Source organism: Citrus sinensis, chromosome 7, assembly GCF_022201045.2.
Source record: "Citrus sinensis cultivar Valencia sweet orange chromosome 7, DVS_A1.0, whole genome shotgun sequence".
NCBI classification, from domain to species: Eukaryota; Viridiplantae; Streptophyta; class Magnoliopsida; order Sapindales; family Rutaceae; genus Citrus; species Citrus sinensis.
Genome location: NC_068562.1, coordinates 12,412,525 through 12,433,078, shown reverse-complemented (window position 1 = coordinate 12,433,078; position 20,554 = coordinate 12,412,525). Strand labels below are relative to the sequence as shown.

General features: G+C 37.4%; 1 protein-coding gene across 2 annotated transcripts in view; it reads right to left on the bottom strand.

Annotated features, from left to right (window-relative positions):
* The window catches only part of LOC102608225 (probable disease resistance protein At5g63020), a 136,177-nt gene that overhangs the window by 103,147 nt on the left and 12,476 nt on the right, over positions 1 to 20,554 (bottom strand). The window lies entirely within an intron of this gene.

Here is a 20,554-nt window from a genome sequence, read left to right as displayed (position 1 = left end):
GATCTCCAAGGCATGATCGTTACCCATATATACAGATCCTCCTGAGATAGGTTCATATGTGTAGAACCATTCTCTCCTAGAGGTCATGTGCCAGGTAGCTCCTGAGTCTATAAGCCAGACATCAGAAAGTCGTTTTCTGCCTTCTGAAACAGTTGTTGCCTCACTGTAGAGAATTTCGCCATCATCCGAGGTACTTGCTACACACCCCTGAGCATTTGATGACTCAGGTTCTTTACCCTCTCTTCTCTTCTGGTTACTCCAACACTCTTTCTTGACGTGCCCTTTCTTGCCACAGTTGTAGCATTTAACATTTTTCTTACTTCTGGATTTTGATCTACCATAACTTTGACTCCCACTGGGGCCACGTTCCGTTGATCTCCCTCTCGTCACCGATAGCGCCTCTGCTTGCTGCGAACTTGCTTGTCTGTTTTCCTTATTTTTCCGTCTGCTCTCCTCATTTAATACGGAGGCTGCAACATTGTCGAAAACTAGACTTTCCACTGGATTGTTGTTCATCAGGTTGATGATGAGTTGATCATACGAATCTGGTAGACTTTGAAGTAGAAGCTCTGCACGTTCATTCTCCTCTATATTATGACCCAACGTTGTGAGTTGTGAAAATAGAGTCTTCAAAGTGTTGATGTGGTCGGTCACCATTGTAGATTCCGCCATTCGAAGAGTATATAGTTTTCTCTTCAAGAAGATTTTGTTGTGTAGTGACTTGGCCTCGTACAATTTTGTGAGAGTATCCCATATTTCCTTCGCCGTATTTTTCTCTGCCACACTAGATAATACACCATCCGCAAGTGCCAAGTGTAGATCAGAAATGGCGTTACCGTCTACCTCGTTCCACTTGTCATCAGTTATCTCCATGGGCCTTTCTCCAATTGCTGCCAAACAATTATTTTTCCTCAATACAGCTTTCATCTTCATTTTCCACAACGAAAAATTATTTCCGTTCAACTTCTCAATTTCATACTTTGCCGCCATTTTGTTGATAAATACTGCACACAAGCTAGTATACCACCTTGAATAGTTGTGAGTATGTGTGAGAATGCACACCAGGAAAGTTCCCAGGAAAGACTGGAGGGGTCACAATGGTCCCACTTAAAACCCAGACTCCTTAAGCTCTTATCGCCTTTGTGACAGAACTTTCCTAGACATGTACAAAACCACAGTTGCTTTTCTCACACTACTATTCCCTGCTTTGCACCGGAAAATTCTTGGATCGCTTCCCCGTTTCACGTGAATAGTACCGTATACGTGAATAGTATCGTATACGTGAACAGTACCGTATATGTGAACAAACCCGTATACGTGAACAGTACAGTATACGTGAATAGTGTCGTATACGTGAATAGTACCCCTTACGTGAACAGTTCCCGACTCCAAAAATACAACCAATAGCTCTGATACCACTGTTAGGAAATTGGTGGGTGAAGCAGGACCGCAGCTAAAATGAAATTGGAAATAAAATAAAGAACAAGCACAATAGAGGACACCAGAAATTACGTGGTTCGGCTTTTAGCCTACGTCCATGGGCAAAGACAGAAGGAAATATTTTACTAGTGAAAAGGAGTTACAAGTATTGTAGTATTTTAGCTCACTACCCAAAACCCCAATACACCCAAACTCTCAAATCACTAAAATAAGAGCTTATAAATGCAAGCTCTTAAACTCTCTCTCAACTCCCTAAATTGCTCTCTCAAGATTGGATTATAAATGAGGGTGGGAAGCCCTCTTTATATAGCCAAAATTTTGGCTCTTTTTTTTTTTTTTTTTTTTATGGTGTCATTCAACACGGCACCACCAATAATGGCGGGCCGTGTTGAATGTTGAATGGTTGGCACCGGCCATCTAGATGGCCGGCGCCAGCCATGACTTTCAACATTTACGACTCGTCTTGTGGACGTCTGTGGCCTCATGGAAGCTCAAAAAAAGTTCAAGGTGGAGTGTTTGGCAGATCAAGATGCTTGGGAATTGTTCCTAAAGAAGGTCGGAGAAGAGACTCTTGAAAGTCATCCCGATATTCCGGAGTTAGCCAAAACTGTGGCAAAGGAGTGTAGTGGTTTGCCACTTGCACTTATTACCACCGGTCGTGCCATGAGCAGCAAGAAGACACCCGAAGAATGGAGCTATGCAATTCAGATGTTAAGGAGATCAGCTTATGAATTTCCAGGTATGGAGAAAGAGGTGTTTCGTCTTTTAAAATTCAGTTATGATAGTTTGTCTAGTGACGTCCTTAGATCTTGTCTGTTATACTGTAGTTTATTTCCTGAGGATTATCAAATTAGCAAAATTGAATTGATAGGGTGTTGGATTGGTGAGGGTTTTCTGAAGGAATATGAAGGAATTAATGGAGTACATAACCAAGGATACTACATTATTGGTGTTCTTGTTCATGCATGCCTATTGGAAGAAGCAGGATCAGATTATGTAAAACTGCATGATGTGATTCGTGATATGACCTTGTGGATAGCCTGTGAAGTGGAGAATGAAAACTTTTTGGTTTCTGCCGGTATTGAATTAACTGAACCACCCGAGGTTAAACAATGGGAAGATAAGAGAAGGATATCGTTGATGAGAAATAAAATTGTGATTTTACCAATAACTCCAATATGCCCTCATCTTATAACTTTGTTCCTCGGCATTAATATGTTAGATACTATCCCTAGTGATTTCTTCGATTTTATGCCTTCTCTTAAAGTTTTAAACCTATCAAAGAATCGCTCCTTGAGTCAATTGCCTTCAGGAATTTCAAAATTGGTTTCACTACAATATCTTAATCTTTCAGAAACTTTCATCAAAGAGTTACCACATGAATTAAAAGCCTTGAAAAATCTAAAGTGTTTGAACTTGGAGTACATGCGTTATCTCCATACGATTCCACGGCAACTGCTTTGTAATTTTTCTGGGTTAAAGGTGTTGAGGATGCTAGATTGTGGCTCTGCTAATACAGTACCAGAAGATAGCGTTCTATTTGGTGGTAGTGAAATTTTGGTAGAGGAGTTGATTACTTTGGAACATTTAAATGTATTAAGCGTCACGTTAAGAAGTTTTTATGCTCTACGAAGACTTTTGAGCTGCCAACAGTACAAGAGTTGTAAATATGCTTTAGAGCTTCGACGCTGTGAGGATTCAAGGTCATGGAATATTTTGTCCATAGCAGATCTCAAGTATCTTGACAAACTAGATTTTGTGTATTGTACAAGTTTGGAAGAGCTAAAGGTTGACTATGCAGAAGTTCAAACAACAAGAGAACTTATGGTTTCAACAGCCTTCAAAGTGTTACCATAGACTATTGCAGTAAATTGAGGGAGATGACATGGCTTGTTTTTGCCCCAAATCTGAAGATGGTCCATGTAGAACGTTGTTATGAGATGGAAGAAATAATCAGTGTTTGGAAAGTGGAAGAAGTTACAGGGCTAAAACCTTTTGCGAAACTCCAATATCTTCGGTTGCAAGTTCTAAGAAATTTGAAGAAGATCTGTTTGAATGCATTGTTGAGAATTCAGATTATGAAGATGAGTCAACAATTGACCCCAAGGCCATGTTGGCATGCCACCTGAGCAGCCATATCCAGCAGCCAGCTGATGAAGAAGTTGAGGTGTATTCAATGAGCTGGCAAAACTGTTATGCAGGAGAATATTTACACGTGAATACTGCAAGCTGGAGTTTCTAGAATGTTTCCAATGATTGGCTAGTGCAGCTGTAATCTTTTGTTTTATTCATTTCTGTTTTCCCTTTGAGCAAGCTACCATTTTTCACGTTTAGTATAAATATGTGAAGGATGTGTATATCTGATTATTCATGTTATTATAATATATGAAAAGGTTATTTTTTTTCTGCTCTTCTGCTTGCATACTTAAGCAATTCATAAGAATTTAAGTTGGTATCAGAGCAACTTTTGAGCTATGGAAAGCAGCAGAAATTCACAAACAAACATGAATCAAACTCTGGAAAATCCAGATGATCAACCAAATGATTTGAATCAAAACCAACCTGAAAATATCGACAATCAGAATCCAGATAATAACACAAGAAATGTGACCATAATGAACCCATCTCCTACCCAACATATCACCAGCAACACATATGTGTTCACCACTCCCATCAAGTTAACACAGAACAATTTCATGCTCTGGAGATCACAAGTGGTCTCCAGCATACGAGCAAATGAGCTTGAAGGCTTCATAAATGGAAGCTATACCTGTCCCCCCAGATATTTCACCAGTCCTGGACCTAACCAAGCTACCGTTACCCACCAAAATCCAGAATATCAAATCTGGAAGAAACAGGACCACATTCTTTTGAGCTGGTTGCTCTCATCTCTCAGTGAGGGTGTCCTCGGCACTGTGGTGGATTGTTCTACTTCACATGAAGTTTGGACAACTCTTACCAATCAGTATGGTGCAAGAACAAGAGCTAGAATCCTATATTTGAGGACACAGATTCAAACCACTAAAAAGGGCTCTCTTACAATCCATGATTATTACTCCATGATGAAAACTATCCTAAATACACTCAGAGCAGCTGGAAATAACATGAGTGATGAGGACTTTATTATGTGTGTCTTAGCTGGAGTATGATCTGAATATGACTCTGTTGTCACTAACATTAACTCTATGCCAGAAACTCCTTCATTGTCAGAGGTCTACAGCATGCTCCTCAGCCAAGAAACCAGGACTGAGCAAAATCTCAGCCCAGGGATTCTTGAGGCTAACTTCACACAGATGAGAAATGGCAGGAGGAACTGGGGCAATGGTGAAAGATTTGGCAGTCAGCAACAACCTGGGATAGTCTTCAGAAATCCTGGTGGTGGCACTGGAAATGGTGGCAATGGTGGTCATGGTCAGGGAAATCAAAATATTCAAGACAAAGGCAAAGGCAAAGCTGCTGCAGAAGGTGAAGGTTCTGAATCAAAGGGTCCATGCCAAATCTGCTTCAAAATGGGGCACACAGCTGTTGAATGCTGGCATAGGTTTAAGAAAAATTATGTGCCACAGCTAAATAGGAGGAGAGGAGCCTACATGGCCACAACAGAAGGACAAAACAGCAATGCCTGGTACCTTGACAGTGGTGCCACAAATCATGTGACCAATGCTATTGGAAACATGAACCTGAACTCAGAGTACCAAGGTAATGACAAGCTCACTGTTGGTAATGGTAACAAACTTCATATCTCTCACATTGGTTATTCTATATTGCCCACTTACAGTCCACACAAACACATCAAATTAAATCATATTTTGTTTGTACCTGATATTACCAAAAATCTCATTAGTGTTTCCAAATTGCTTCATGATAATGATATTGATGTTGAGTTTCAAAAATCTGTTTGCTTCATCAAGGACAAGAGCCAAGGGAGAATTCTGGTGAAAGGAGTGGCTAGAGATGGACTATATGAGCTGCTATGCATGCCAACTCATTTGAGTGGCAACAAGGTTACTTATGCTGCTGAGTTATCTTCATTTCCAATACCCAAGTCAATAAGTTGCATTAGCAATCCAATGTCAATGGCATGTTTCAATTTCAGTAGTAATGAGTCTTTAGGTGCCAGTGTTGGTGCCAGTGTTGTCGAGTCCAGTAGAGCTGATACAAGCAGTAGGGATCTTAGAACAAATGAAATAGATCTCTGGCACCATAGGCTGAGGCATCCAAATGAGTCAGTTCTGAAAAATACTCTATTATCTTGTAATCAGCTCAACTTAAATAAAAATATATTTCCCTCATTCTGTAATGCTTGTCAGTATGGAAAGCAATCAAAACTAAACTTTAAAAGCATTGAAACCAAGACCAGCACAGCCTTAGAACAAATACATAGTGATCTCTGGGGACCAGCACCTATTCCATCTACCCATGGACACAGATATTACATATCATTTGTGGATGACAAGACAAGATACACATGGTTGTTTCCCTTAACAACAAAATCACAGGCCCTTGACACATTCATTGTGTTTAAAAACCAAGTAGAAAATCAGCTAAATTTAAGAATCAAGGCTTTACAAACAGACATGGGTGGGGAGTTTAAAACTTTCGAACCCTTTCTCAAGAAAGAAGGAATAGCCTTAAGACACTCATGCCCTTATTTACATGAACAAAATGGAAAGGTGGAGAGAAAGCACAGACACATTGTGGAAACTGGCCTAACATTACTAGCCCAAGCAAAAATGCCTTTGAGATATTGGCAAGAAGCTTTCAGCTATGCCACCTACATCATAAACAGATTAACCTCACCTATTCTTGAAAATAAAACTCCATTTGAGCTGTTATATCTCACCAAACCAGATTATTCCCAAATTAAAGTTTTCGGTTGTGAATGCTATCCATACTTAAGACCCTACAACAAGCATAAGTTTGATTTTCACACTTTCAAGTGCACACTACTAGGCATTAGCATCAGTCACAAAGGTTACATTTGCATGCATCATTCTGGGAGGATCTACATTTCAGCCAGTGTCAATTTAATGATCATTCATTCCCTTTTCAAAATGACTCAAATTTCTGCAAGCAAAGGCTCACTGACCAAAATGATTCCCCCACAGTTCTAGAAAAATTTCAAGTTGTATCTTTCTCCACTACTGTTCCCCCTGAGTCAACACAGCAAAATGCAGCTCATAGTTAATCTCAGGCCACTGCTGGAAACTCAGAACAGCTCCCAAGTTTTAGTTAAGATGGAGCTTGTTAGAATTTGAGCTTCAACTCTATATCAGACAACCACTCACCTGTTGAACTCTCACCAAACACCTCAGTAGAAAATTGCACCTTGCCTCTCATAACATAACCAAACACTCAAGCCTCCTTACATCCCATGATCACAAGGTCAAAAGCAGGGATTTGCAAGCCAAAGGTTTATCAAATATCCACTCAATCTCAAACTTCCTTACCCCCTGACTCCACTGTGGCACTGAAAGATCCTAAATGGAGAAGAGCAATGGAGGATGAATATAATGCTCTTGTCAAAAACCAAACCTGGACCTTAATTCCACATGACCAGAACTACAAACTCATTGGCAACAAATGGGTGTACAAAGTAAAGGAAAATCCAGATGGCACCATAAATAGATACAAAGCTAGACTTGTCTTGAAGGGGTTTCTGCAGACACCAGGACTTGACTTTAATGAGACTTTCAGCCCTGTGGTCAAAGCTGCAACAATCAGAATCATTTTAACTTTGGCTGTAAGTAATGATTGGCTGTTGAGGCAGGTTGACATAAATAATGCATTTCTGAATGGAGATTTGACAGAGACAGTGTACATGCCACAACCTGAGGGATTTGAGGATAGGAGAAGACCAAACCACATATGCAAGCTCAAGAAAGCTCTTTATGGACTGAGACAAGCACCCAGAGCATGGTTTGACAAATTAAAGAATGCTCTGTGCTCTTGGGGATTCAACAACTCCAAGTGTGATATTTCTCTATTCTTCAAAAGAAGCAGTGCTGAAATAATCATTGTGCTTGTGTATGTAGATGACATAATTGTGACTGGAAATAACAGCAAGGGTATTGAGGAAGTGATAGGAAAGTTAAGTGGAAAGATCTTGGAAATTTAAGCTACTTCCTTGGGATACATGTTATAAGAAATCAGAACTCCATTTTGCTCTCTCAAGCTAAATATGTTCAAGACCTATTAGCTAAAACAGAGATGGAGAATTGCAAGGGAATAGAGTCACCTTTCAGCACAGCAGAGAAACTAAAGAAGGGTGAAGGCACCAAACTTGACAATCCTTCATTTTATAGGAGTGTTGTAGGAAGTCTACATTATGCTGTTCTAACAAGACCAGAGCTTGCATATTCTGTGAACAAGCTTAGCCAATACCTGTCTGACCCAAGACAATCTCACTGGACAGCTTGCAAACGAGTGTTGAGGTACCTAAAGAGCACTGCAAACATGTGCTTAAAGTTCCAGAAGTCAGAACATCTAGATTTGATAGCCTATATTGATGCTGACTGGGCTAGTGATCCAGATGACAGAAGATCAGTAAGTGGATATTGTGTGTTTTTGGGAGACAATTTAGTAGCTTGGAGCTCAATAAAGCAAGGCATGGTAGCAAGATCGACAGCTGAGTCCGAGTACAGGGCCATAGCTTTGTGTACTACTGAAATCACTTGGATAAATTCTCTGTTTGGTGAATTGGAAATCAAGATGCAAAGAGTTCCAATGATCTTAAGTGATAGCACAAGTGCAGCAGCAATAGCCACAAATCCAGTGTATCACTCAAAGACAAAGCATTTTGAGATAGACCTTCATTTCATTAGAGACAAAGTCACTCAAGGAGAGCTGGAAATCAGTTTTGTAGCCAGCAGAGATCAAGTTGCAGACATATTAACCAAGCCATTGCCTTATTACAAGTTCAGTCAATTTAGAAGCAAACTTAATGTCTTCGACAAGACCTTAAGTTTGAGAGAGGGTGTTGAGAATTCAGATTATGAAGATGAGTCAACAATTGACCCAAAGGCCATGCTGGCATGCCACCTGAGCAGCCATATCCAGCAACCAGCTGATGAAGAAGTTGAGGTGTATTCAATGAGCTGGCAAAACTGTTATGCAGGAGAATATTTACACGTGAATACTGCAAGCTGGAGTTTCTAGAATGTTTCCAATGATTGGCTAGTGCAGCTGTAATCTTTTGTTTTATTCATTTCTGTTTTCCCTTTGAGCAAGCTACCATTTTTCACGTTTAGTATAAATATGTGAAGGATGTGTATATCTGATTATTCATGTTATTATAATATATGAAAAGGTTGTTTGTTTTCTGCTCTGCTGCTTGCATACTTAAGCAATTCATAAGAATTTAAGTGCACTTTCCAAATCTCTTAGAATTGTTTGTATCTGGATGCCCGAACCTCAAGAAGCTTCCACTCGATTACAACAGCGCCAAGGAACGCAAACTTGTTATTAGGGGAGAGCAACACTGGTGGAATGAGCTGCAGTGGAAGGATGAAGCCACTCTAAATGCTTTTACTCCTTGTTTCAAATCCATATGACAGGCATAAGCATGAATGAACATCTTCTAGTAGCCAAATTGCTATTGTAATTTTCTCTTTTCTTGGTGAGTAAAACTGTATAAATGTTGAATTGCAAGTCGATGTTATTATTGTATAGTCACTTCCTCTTGCCATTTGTTTGTTTCGTTTTTTTGCCACTTCATTCCAAGATTTGGAATTTGCTTTGCTAGTTGGTCTGTTTTTACGACTAAAATTCCCTCTTGCAATTAGCCATTGCAGTCAACCTGTCTCCATTATCTATTAATCTCCATTCCCGGAATCAGCATTTGAAAAATCTCAAAATCTTGCATGAAACTATGATTGGATACTACTTATAATGCTGTTGCTAATAAGATGAGTTTTTCAATAGGCATGTTTTTTTCTTTGCAAATGTATTAGCAAATGTATTAGCAGTAATCATTATCCTCAAGTAATTAAGTATATTTGGTTTGACAATGGAAACATCAATATTCTTCAATGTTTTAACTCCTCAAAATTATTACGCTATACACATACAGCTGGACAGTTTGCATATTTACACACTCCTGTTCATACAAATATGCTAAAGAATGATGGTCAACTCATTTAAATTTTTTAAATCAAACAATTTCTCCACCAAAATTAAACTTCATCTCAACTCCTTCTGCCTCGTGATTAGAAGTCGACCTAACACAACCAAAATTATTAACCCTTCTGATTCCTTTAAAAAAAAATGGATAAATGAACAAATGAAGTTAACAAGAAAAATTCAAGAAAAGTACGAACCTGAGGCGAAATGCAATCTCCAATCCAATCAGAGATTTGAAACATGAATGAAAAGCAATTCGAGTGGCTTCGTCTTCCCATTCAAGCTCTTCCCACGAGAGTTAACTGCCAAATCTCATTGCACCATTAACTCTCCGAATGATGAAATAACAATTGTACACTCTTTTACACTGTTGGAGTAGAGTGGAAGCTTTTTAAGACAACCGCAACTATCCACAGTCATTTCTTTTCAAACATGGAAAGGGCAGAGGCTTGCAATAGATGCTCTCCACATTTGGCAGATTTTCTAGTCCAAGATACTGGAGTTTTGCAAATGGGTTTAGATTTTCCACCACCTCTAGAGCTTCCGCAAATTCTCCCACACTGATGATTGCTTCCACAGCAGGGCAATTTTGTATTTCCAAGTTCTTGAGATTTGGAGCAGAAACAAGGAATGTTAAGTCCTTCAATTTAGAACAAACCTCTATGTGAACTGTATGTAGGCCTTAGAAAACACAAGGTTGCCGCTTGTTTTTCGCTCCCCCTGTATATTCCATCTTCAAGTCCTCCAATTTTCTACAGCCAAAAATACTTAAATCTGCAGTGGTGCTTTTAACTCTGCCAAAAGTGAAATATCAAGCCATATCGAATTATTGAAGGATTGGAGGAACAGCGCTTGAGTACAACTTCGTAGCTTATGTGAGCTCAAAATAAATTGGAGAGCACGAACACCTCTCAAGTGAAGCTCAATACCTCCAAATATTCCAAACCGAGCAACTCCTCTGCTTAAACTTCCTCCCCACCAAATAAAATGCTGTCTTTATTTAATGCTTCTTGAAAATTTAAACTAATAGTATCGAACATTCTCAACACATATAACCTTAAAAATTAAATATCCGTTGTTGTGGAACTGTAATTAGCTCCTCTACATGATCTATATTCAAGCATTTAACTTTAATCAGGGCATTTAACTCTTCTTGCAACTCTTTTATGCTTGAATATGAATGATCGAGTTGTTGTAGTGGAACCAACCTTGAAGTCCCTAAAGGAACTGACTTTAGTTTAATACATGACAAGTTTAAAACAGTGAGAGAAGGCATAAACTGGAAGAAATCACCGGGGATCTTCCGAAACTCATTATCGTCAAGAAAGAAAGTGAGGAGATGAGGGCATGTATGAGCCTCGGATAGATTCTCAATTTTATTTTTCATCAATGACAATCTCCTTACCTTTTCCCAATCTCTAATATCCGGTACCTTAGTTAAACCAACACCAGCGTAAACCAAAAAGTTCTCCTTCTCCTTCTCATAGTCGCATGCGATCCACAAAGCCATATCACGAATAACGTCATGCATGCATTTTTCATTTCACAATCTCCTCCCTTTTCCAAAAAAAAACGTGAAGAAGAATGCCCAAAATGAAGTATCCTTGATTTTTTCTCCAAACCAATCACTCTCATTAAAAAATCCTTCACTGATCTAACAATCTACCAAATTCTCTTTAGAAATGCAACAATCTTCTGGATATAAACTACAATATAACAGACAAGGTGTAATTGTGTCATTGGGTAAACTATCATAACTGAATTTTACAAGAGTATATATCCATTCTTCCAGACCTGGAAACGGGAAGCGGACGAATTGAACACTTGAATAGCATATCTCCATTCTTCGGCTGTGTCTTCTTGCATGCCATAAATCGACCGATGGTAAAATGTGCAAGTGGCAAACCACCACACTCCTTAACAACTATTGTGCTTTCTGAAGGATATCAGGATGATTGTTCAAAGTTTCTTCCTGTCAAGGCTGCTCATTATTCAAGCAGTTTGGTGAAGCCACGTCAGCAGAAGGTTGTTAGTGAAGAATAACAGCTCAGCGTGATTAGTCAAGTGTTAGTGATCCAGCTCAAAGAAAGTTAGTTAGTTAGTTAGTGAGTTACTAGTAATTCTCACGTGTAAGGAATAATATAAATACTTGTACTGATTTGTAAAAGCTCTTAAGAATTGAATCTTATCAAATACAAGTATTGAGAATTTTCTCTGTAATTTTCTATTCAACCAAATAGTACATCTCTGTTTTCTTTCATGGTATCAGAGCCACAAATGGCCAGCTCAAGCAATACAATCTCAAATCAAACAATCATAAACTCAAATCAACATACACAAACATCATTTACTTTTGCTGCAACTGTGAAACTTGATCGATCAAATTTCTTGCTTTGGCGCAAACAAGTGGTAACTTCAATCAGAGGAAATCGCCTTGAAAGATTCATTCTAGAGCCGCAAATTATTCCAGAACAGTATCTAGTTGATTCAATGATCGAAGGATCTGGTGAGAGCATTGAAAATCCAGCCTACAGCAACTGGAGAGCACAAGATCAAATACTCCTTGGCTGGCTGCTCTCAACTATAAGTGAAGGTATTCTTAGTTCTGTTCTTAGCTATGACACTTCATTTGATGTGTGGAGATCTATTGAAAAACAGTTTGGAGTTCAATCTGAGGCTAAGATTATGCAACTCAGATATGAAATGAATATCTTAAGAAAAGATTCAATGAATGTTGAGGAATATTGTGCTAAAATGAAATTACTCGCCAACAAACTTGCTTGTGCTGGTGATGTAATCACTGAAAAGGATCTGTTAATGAGAGTTTTGAATGGCTTAGGTTCAGGTTATCTAGATCTAGCTTCCATAATCACAGCTAATAAGATGAGCTATGATGATGCTTATGCATTATTACTGACTCATGAAGCTAGACTTGAACAAAATCAAAGTGCCAAAACTGTGTTTAATGCAAACTATAGCACAATGAATGTGAATCATCCTTATATGAGAGGAAATTTTAGAAGAGGTGTTGTTGGAAATGGAAATTATGGTCGTCCTATGACTAGAGGAGTTAATGTTGGAAGAGGCATGTTTCACAATCCATATCCCAGAGGTTTTTCACTTGGTGTTGGTAATGTTGGGGGTTATGGCAGGGACCAGATAATGCAACCTTTTAGGCCACCTATGAAGACAAACTTTCATCCTTCAGCTAACATGCATGCTGATGAATTAGCAACCATATGTTAGATATGCCACAAAACAGGACATGCAGCAGATGAATGCTGGCATAGATATGATGACAATCCTCAACCATTACCTAGGCATTTTGGAAGGGGCAGATCTTTTGAATCTAAGGCTGCATACACAGCTAACTTTGATCCATCTCTAACCTATGCTGCTCCTTCAACTGAAGAACAGTATGCTGCACCCTACTCAAGCTACAATCCTTTATCCTTCTCCTCTTATCCATCAACAGACACAGTAATTCCTGAAGCCTATCTTACCAACTATGAAGGGCCTGCTGATGAAGGATGGCACCTTGACAATGGTGCCACACATCACTTGACTAACAGTATGGCCAACATGAATGTCAGAGAGGAATTCAGAGGATCTAATCAACTTGTCATCGGCAATGGCCAAGGTTTGCCTATAACTCATGTTGGTAATCCATGTTTTACTTATAAAGGATCAAATGCTGCATATAAACCAACACATATCTTACTGAATGACATGTTATTAGTACCTGATATCACAAAGAACCTGCTCAGCATATCAAAATTAACTGCTGATAACAATATCTCTATTGAATTTGTTGATAATGTTTGCTATGTGAAGGATTCTCTGAAGAGGCAAGTGCTTCTGACAGGAATTGCTGAGAAAGGATTGTATAAGCTACTTCTAAGACCATCTGAGTCTCTTCCTTGTTCTTACATGGGTCAACCTTCATCCACTCAACCTTTGTCAATGTTATCTGCATGTTCTTTTGATTCAAGTGTTCTTAAAAACACTCAGAATAATGATTCCAGTTGTGTCACAGTTTGTAATGCATCAATAAATAAATTTTCCAGCTACATTTCATCTTGTGATGCATTGAATAATAAAATTCTTCTTCTTCACAAACGTTTTGGCCATCCTAATTCTCAAATTCTAATGCATTTGCTAAAAGGAATTACTTCAGTTAATCTCTCAAGAAATAACATAAAACAAACACTTGAGCATATCTGTGAAGCATGTCAAATGGGCAAATCCCATAGGCTGCATTTTCCCAGCACAGAAACCAAAACAACAAAACCCCTTGAGCTTATACATACAGACCTATGGGGACCCTCACCTACACCTTCTAGAGATAGCTATGTCTATTACATAAGTTTTGTTGATGATTTTAGCCGATACACTTGGATTTATCCTCTTAAGTTGAAATCTGAGGCATTAGATGTATTCAAACTATTCAAATTGCAGGTTGAAAACCAATTTGACAGCCCCATTAAAAACCTGCAATCTGATTGGGGGGGAGAATACAGATCATTTACTCAATTCTTAAACCAATGTGGAATCATTTTCAGACATTCTTGTCCTTATACACATCACCAAAATGGGGTGGTAGAAAGAAAACATAGACACATTGTTGAGCTAGGACTAACCCTATTAGCACAAGCTAAGCTACCATTTAAATTTTGGTGGGATGCTTTTCTTACAGCTGTTTACCATATAAACAGATTACCCTCAACAGCTCTGAAACTTCTTACCCCATATGAGACAATTTTTAAACTTAAACCTGATTACAGCATGCTCAAGTGTTTCGGTTGCACATGTTATCCTTATCTAAGGGATTACAACAAACACAAATTTGATTATCACTCAAGCAAATGCATTTTCCTTGGCTACAGTCCAGTTCACAAAGGTTACAAATGCTTGCATTCATCAGGCAAGATGTACATAGCCAGACATGTTGTTTTTTATGAGTCAACATTTCCTTATTCTACAGACTCAGTTTTTCATTCTAATGAATCATCATCTTATTCGAGTCAATCCCTTACACCCCAACCAGTGTTTCATCTGACCATATTATCTACAACACCAGTATCAGATGGAAATAGCTCATGCAATCCTCTATCTGCAATTTCTACCAGCAGCAGTTCACAACATTCAGATAATCCATTTCATACTGACAATCAACATTCCTATTCACAAACACATACCACATTTATTGAACCATCTACAGAGCCTCAAAATTCACCACAACCTGCACCTGACATATCCTTATTAGCTCAACCTACACCTGATATATCTTTTCCAGTCCAACCTAATACACATCCAATGACTACCAGAAGCAAAACTGGTATCTTCAAACCAAAGCTTTATACAGCAACCCTTGTTCACAAATAACCTGATTCTGTATATGAGGCTATGCAAAACCCAAAATGGTTTACAGCCATGAAAGAAGAATATGCAGCTTTGATGCAGAGTGGTACATGGTCCTTAGTGCCAAAAACAAATGATCAAAGAGTTGTTGGAAACAAATGAGTGTATAGGGTTAAATACAACACTGATGGAAGTGTAGCTAAATACAAAGCTAGGTTAGTTGCAAAGGGATTTCAACAAATTATAGGAGTGAATTATTTTGAAACTTTCAGTCCTGTCATAAAACCAGCAACTGTAAGAGTAGTCTTGAGTTTAGCTGTGATGAATCAGTGGAAGATAAGGCAAGTTGATGTGAATAATGCCTTTCTTAATGGAGACTTAACAGAGGAAGTGTTCATGGATCAACCAGAGGGATTTATCAGCTTTGAGAAACCAGACTTTGTATGCAAGCTTCACAAGTCTCTTTATGGACTTAAACAAGCTCCAAGAGCTTGGTATGATAAGTTGAAAGGCTGTTTGTTGCAGTGGGGATTCACAAATTCCAGCTCAGATACCTCCTTATTCTTGAAAATAAATAAGTCATCTATGATTCTAGTTCTTATATATGTTGATGACATTTTAATAACAGGACCAAATAGCTTTGAGCTGGAAAAATTCATTACAGAATTCAGTACAAAGTTTGCTTTGAAGGATCTTGGAGTTCTCTCTTATTTCTTAGGCATTGAAGTACTGTATGATAAAGATTGTATTTTCTTATCTCAAAGGAAATACATAAGGGATCTGCTGTCAAGAGTTGAGATGATAAATTGCAAAGATATTGATACTCCTATGAGTACAGGAATGAAGCTACAGAAGGAAGCTCAAGGTAATCTTGGTTGTTATGTTGAAGATGTAACACATTACAGAAGCATTGTTGGTGGGATGCAATATTTGGTATTAACAAGACCAGAAATTGCCTTTAGTGTTCACAAGCTGAGTCAATACGTTTCTGCACCAACACTGCAGCACCTTATGGCTTGCAAAAGAGTGCTCAGATATCTAAAGGCTACACAGAACTATGGACTCAAAATTATTAAGGATGGTGATCTGAAACTAACAGGATTCACAGATGCAGACTGGGCAGGGGATCTGGATGACAGAAAATCGATTGGAGCCTATTGCATCTATCTTGGTCATAATCTGATATCTTGGTCGTCTAAGAAGCAGCCTGTTATTGCTAGGTCCAGTGCAGAGAGTGAGTATAGGTCCCTAGCCTCAGCAAGTGCCGAGATAAGCTGGCTGCAATCACTGTTTTCTGAGTTGAAATTACAATGCATAGAGAAACCTGTTATTTGGTGTGACAATCTCAGTGCAACAGAGTTAGCTCACAATCCAGTTTTCCACTCAAGAACAAAGCATATTGAGATTGATATTCATTATGTTAGAAACAAAGTTCTTGCTGGAGAACTAAACATTCAATATATACCAAGTGAGGAGCAGGTAGCTGACATCATGACCAAGCCACTCTCATTCATCCATTTTAACTATCTTAGGGCCAAACTCAACGTCATGTCTTGTCCCTTGAGTTTGAGGGGGGCTGTCAAGGCTGCTCATTATTCAAGTAGCTTGGTGAAGCCACGTCAGCAGAAGGTTGTTAGTGAAGAATAACAGCTCAGTGTGATTAGTCAAGTGTTAGTGATCCAGCTCAAAGAAAGTTAGTTAGTTAGTGAGTTACTAGCAATTCTCACGTGTAAGGAATAATATAAATACTTGTACTGATTTGTAAAAGCTCTTAAGAATTGAATCTTATCAAATACAAGTATTGAGAATTTTCTCTGTAATTTTCTATTCAACCAAACAGTACATCTCTGTTTTCTTTCACTTCCCCAACTTTGTATAGAAACAATTCCCAAGCATTTTTATTTGATAAGCACGCCACTTTAAAACTCCTACGAACTTCCATTAAGCCGCAAACTTCCTCAGAACGGGTTTGTAAATATCACTTTGGATGTGCTGTTTTCTGATCTAGGAAGAGGGACACCCATTTTTACTAAATCAACCCGCTCCCATATATCATCTAGCAGTAATATGAACTTTTGCACACTTCAAATCTTGAAGATCTCTTGAGCTTTTTCTTCATGATTTTTAATCCGTTATTTGTTAAGAAATTTTAATCCCATCCAGCATCTTACAAATAAAATATTAAACAAAAAATAGATAGAGAATAAAACTAATCACACAACATAAAAATTTACGTGAGAAACTTCTATATGGAAGAAAAATCACAGCCATAAAGATGACGATAGAAAAATCTACTATGTAAAAAATTAATACAATCACTCTAGTACTTTTCTTCGCAACTAAAATTTTAATAACACATAATCTCTCAATAGATCTACCGTTTCTCTTATACTAGAAACTCTCTATTTACAGAGAACTAATTGATCTGTTATGTAAACAAGTGAATCCAACCACCCTATATATAGAGATTATTTCTTATAGGAGAAGTATTCCCTTTTTTTTTGGTAAGAAAAACGAGCCTAGCACAAGCTAAGACTTAACAACCCCAGGGAAAGTAGTCCCTAAAGGGCCTAAACTATCATTATGCAACCGTACATTAAGACCAAAAGGAGGAGCAGAGAAGTCATGGAGCCGCCAAGGGACAGTATTTTTCCAAATGACTTGTCAAGAGAAAGGATAAGTATCCTTGACAATTTGCAAGCAGGTTTGTTTTGTAGCCATTGTAGCTTTGTAGATATTGTGAAGATTGATGCTCTAATTAGAGATAAAACACAAGGGATTATCCAAATAATTGATTATGTTATACTTAACATACAAATTAGCAATGTTCAAAATCAAATATGGTCTGCTCAATTCGTTTAATCTGTAGAAATCTAATCCGTAAAAATCCGAATTTGTGAATTGGTGGATTGGATTGGATTGAAAATTTGAAAATTTGAAATTTTGAAAATTTGAAAATTTGAAATTTTGAAAATTTGAAAATCCATAGTCGGTGGATTGGATATAGATTTACTTTTGTAAATCCGCAAAAATCCACAATTCCGCAAAAAAAAATATTTATTTAATTAAAAAATTAAACTTGTACATATAGCATTGGTCTTATAAATAAATAAGTTAAAATATAGTTACATTAACACCATATTATATCTTATCCGATAATAATATAAAAATAAATAAATATAGATTCCTAAACAATTAATTTTCATACATAGGTCTAAACAAATGAGATTTTTTCTTTTTACTGTGTTATATTTTAAAATTTTGAATGTATTTTCTAACTTTATTTAAACAATTAATTTATTTAAATATTATTTAATTTTAAATTTGATCGGTAGTACAGTTATTTTTATATTAAATTTTTATTTATTTAGTTAGTTTGTGAATTTGAGAGAATTAAAAATTTTTAGTTCGCAAATGACGAATTGGATATAAATTGAGTCAAATCCGCATCTATCTAGGTATGAATTGGATATAGATTGAGTTTTGTGCTATCTATAAATTCTCAAAGTAGCACGCATATCACATGGCACAGAGCTCACACAACACACGGGCAACTGACACAACGCTCACCAAATCTTCACCCAACTCACGCATCTCAGCTCTATGTGCTCTCTCCGTCGGCTTTCTTTCTCTCTCTCTCTCCCCCCGTCGCTCACACATCTCACCATGCTCTCTTTTCACCGTTGACTCTCTCTCTTTCCACAGCTTGCGCGGGTCTCCGTCGAGAATGCTTCGAACTCCTCAAGAGTGGTAATAAAAAGCAATGGTTTCCATCGAGAACGACGTGGCCTCGACTCGGAAGAAGTAATAACAATACGATTTGGCAGAGATTTAAAGTACTTTTGTTCCTGTCTGTCATTAATTAATTAATTAATTTGGGAAGAGAACAGCGTGTTTGACAAACGAATAATGGGGATGGTTGGATGTGATTAAGGGGATGGTGAATATAATAATGGTTTAAGAACACCACGGTTTTGACGACAAAGTGGATTGAAAAAATCTAGAGTGAAGGCGGTGATGAAGGGGGCCCAAAATTGATTTTTGGTTTTAAAGAGTGGCATTTTGATTTTTCAGTTGTGCAATTTTTTTTTTTGGGCCAAAATTGTAAGAGAATCGACTTTTATTACCAGGTAGGTTGTTTTCTGGCAATTACGTCGGTTGAATGAGGTGCTATGAGAGATGTAATCGATGGGGCTAGAGGAAGAGTAAACGGTCAGAACGGAGAGAGCTGTGGGAGAACGTGGCCAAATTTGTGGCTTCAATCAGGTGAGATTTAGGGCGAGGAGAGCGCGTGTTGTGAGCCGCGCGTATGTGTGTAAGTTGCGTGGGTGTTTACTAACATGCGTGAACAAAACGCACCGTTTTGTACTTAACTATGGTGCTCAATGTCAGAAGAGGATTTCTTAGCAGAACAAAACAATGTTCAGCAAAGCCAATGGAGTCCACCCGAAGAAGGATGGCTTAAGGTAAATGTTGATGATGCTATGGATAGGGTGAATTATCTTGCTGGGCTGGGAGCAGTAGTTAAAAACCATAAGGGAGAAACAGTTGCTGCAGCTGTTAGCACTTTTAAGAGCTCAGGAGATGTGGAGTTGAGTGAGGCAAAAGCTGTTTTGTGGGGAATGCAGGCAGCTGCCAAGGCAGGGGCAACTTCAGTTATCTTAGAGTCTGATTCTAAAGGGGTGATAGAGCTAATCAATAACAAGAGAAGCACTTTGACAGACACCTTTTGGGTGATTTTTGATATTATAGAAGCTAAGAAAATCTTTCAGAATTTTAAAGCTCAGCACGTCCTTAGGATGTGTAACTTTTTAGCGCATGATTTGGCAAAGTTGGCTTTCAAAAAGTCAGACCCTTGTATTTGGCTGGATGAATTTCCAGAGGATGTTTTGTTTCTTTTCTCTTAATTCAATGAAAGGTGTACTTTCTTTTCAAAAAAAAAAAAAAAACTATGGTGCTCAATGTGGTGTGAATATCGGTGTTGTTTAAATAAATAACATTAAATCAAGCTTTTTCACCACTGTGGTTTGTATATATAAAAGGGAAAAGACAGCTATACCCCAATATTTAAAAAAAGAGTTATGCAAATTCCAAATTTTTAATAAAAACACAAAAAAATTATTTTTATCATAATATCTTTTGAATAGTAGTTAAAAAGATTAATTTTGAAATTTTATAATAAATAGAAAATAATATAAATAGTTTAGTCTATCTAATAGTTAGTAATATTAAAATATTTTTTAATATTTGAAATAATTTCACAAATATGATTGTTAATTTATCTTAAATAAATCTTTGGGTTAAATAGAATTTTTAATTAATAAAATATATCTCACGTATTAACAATATTAAAGTTCTTTTATATAATATCCAAAATACTTTAAATTTTTTATATATCTATTTTAATAGTATGTTTGTATTTATTACAAAATTTACTTTAATATAATTAAATATGTCTGATAGACTATAAAATATTAAAGTATATTTTAAATATTGAGATTATTTTAAAATATATCTTATTTTATTTATTTTAGGATTACATTTTTATTTATTATAAAATATTAGAGTCGAATTTGTAAGTTAGTTAGGACAAAGGGTATTATGAGTAAAAAAGAGTTTTGAACATTTCCCT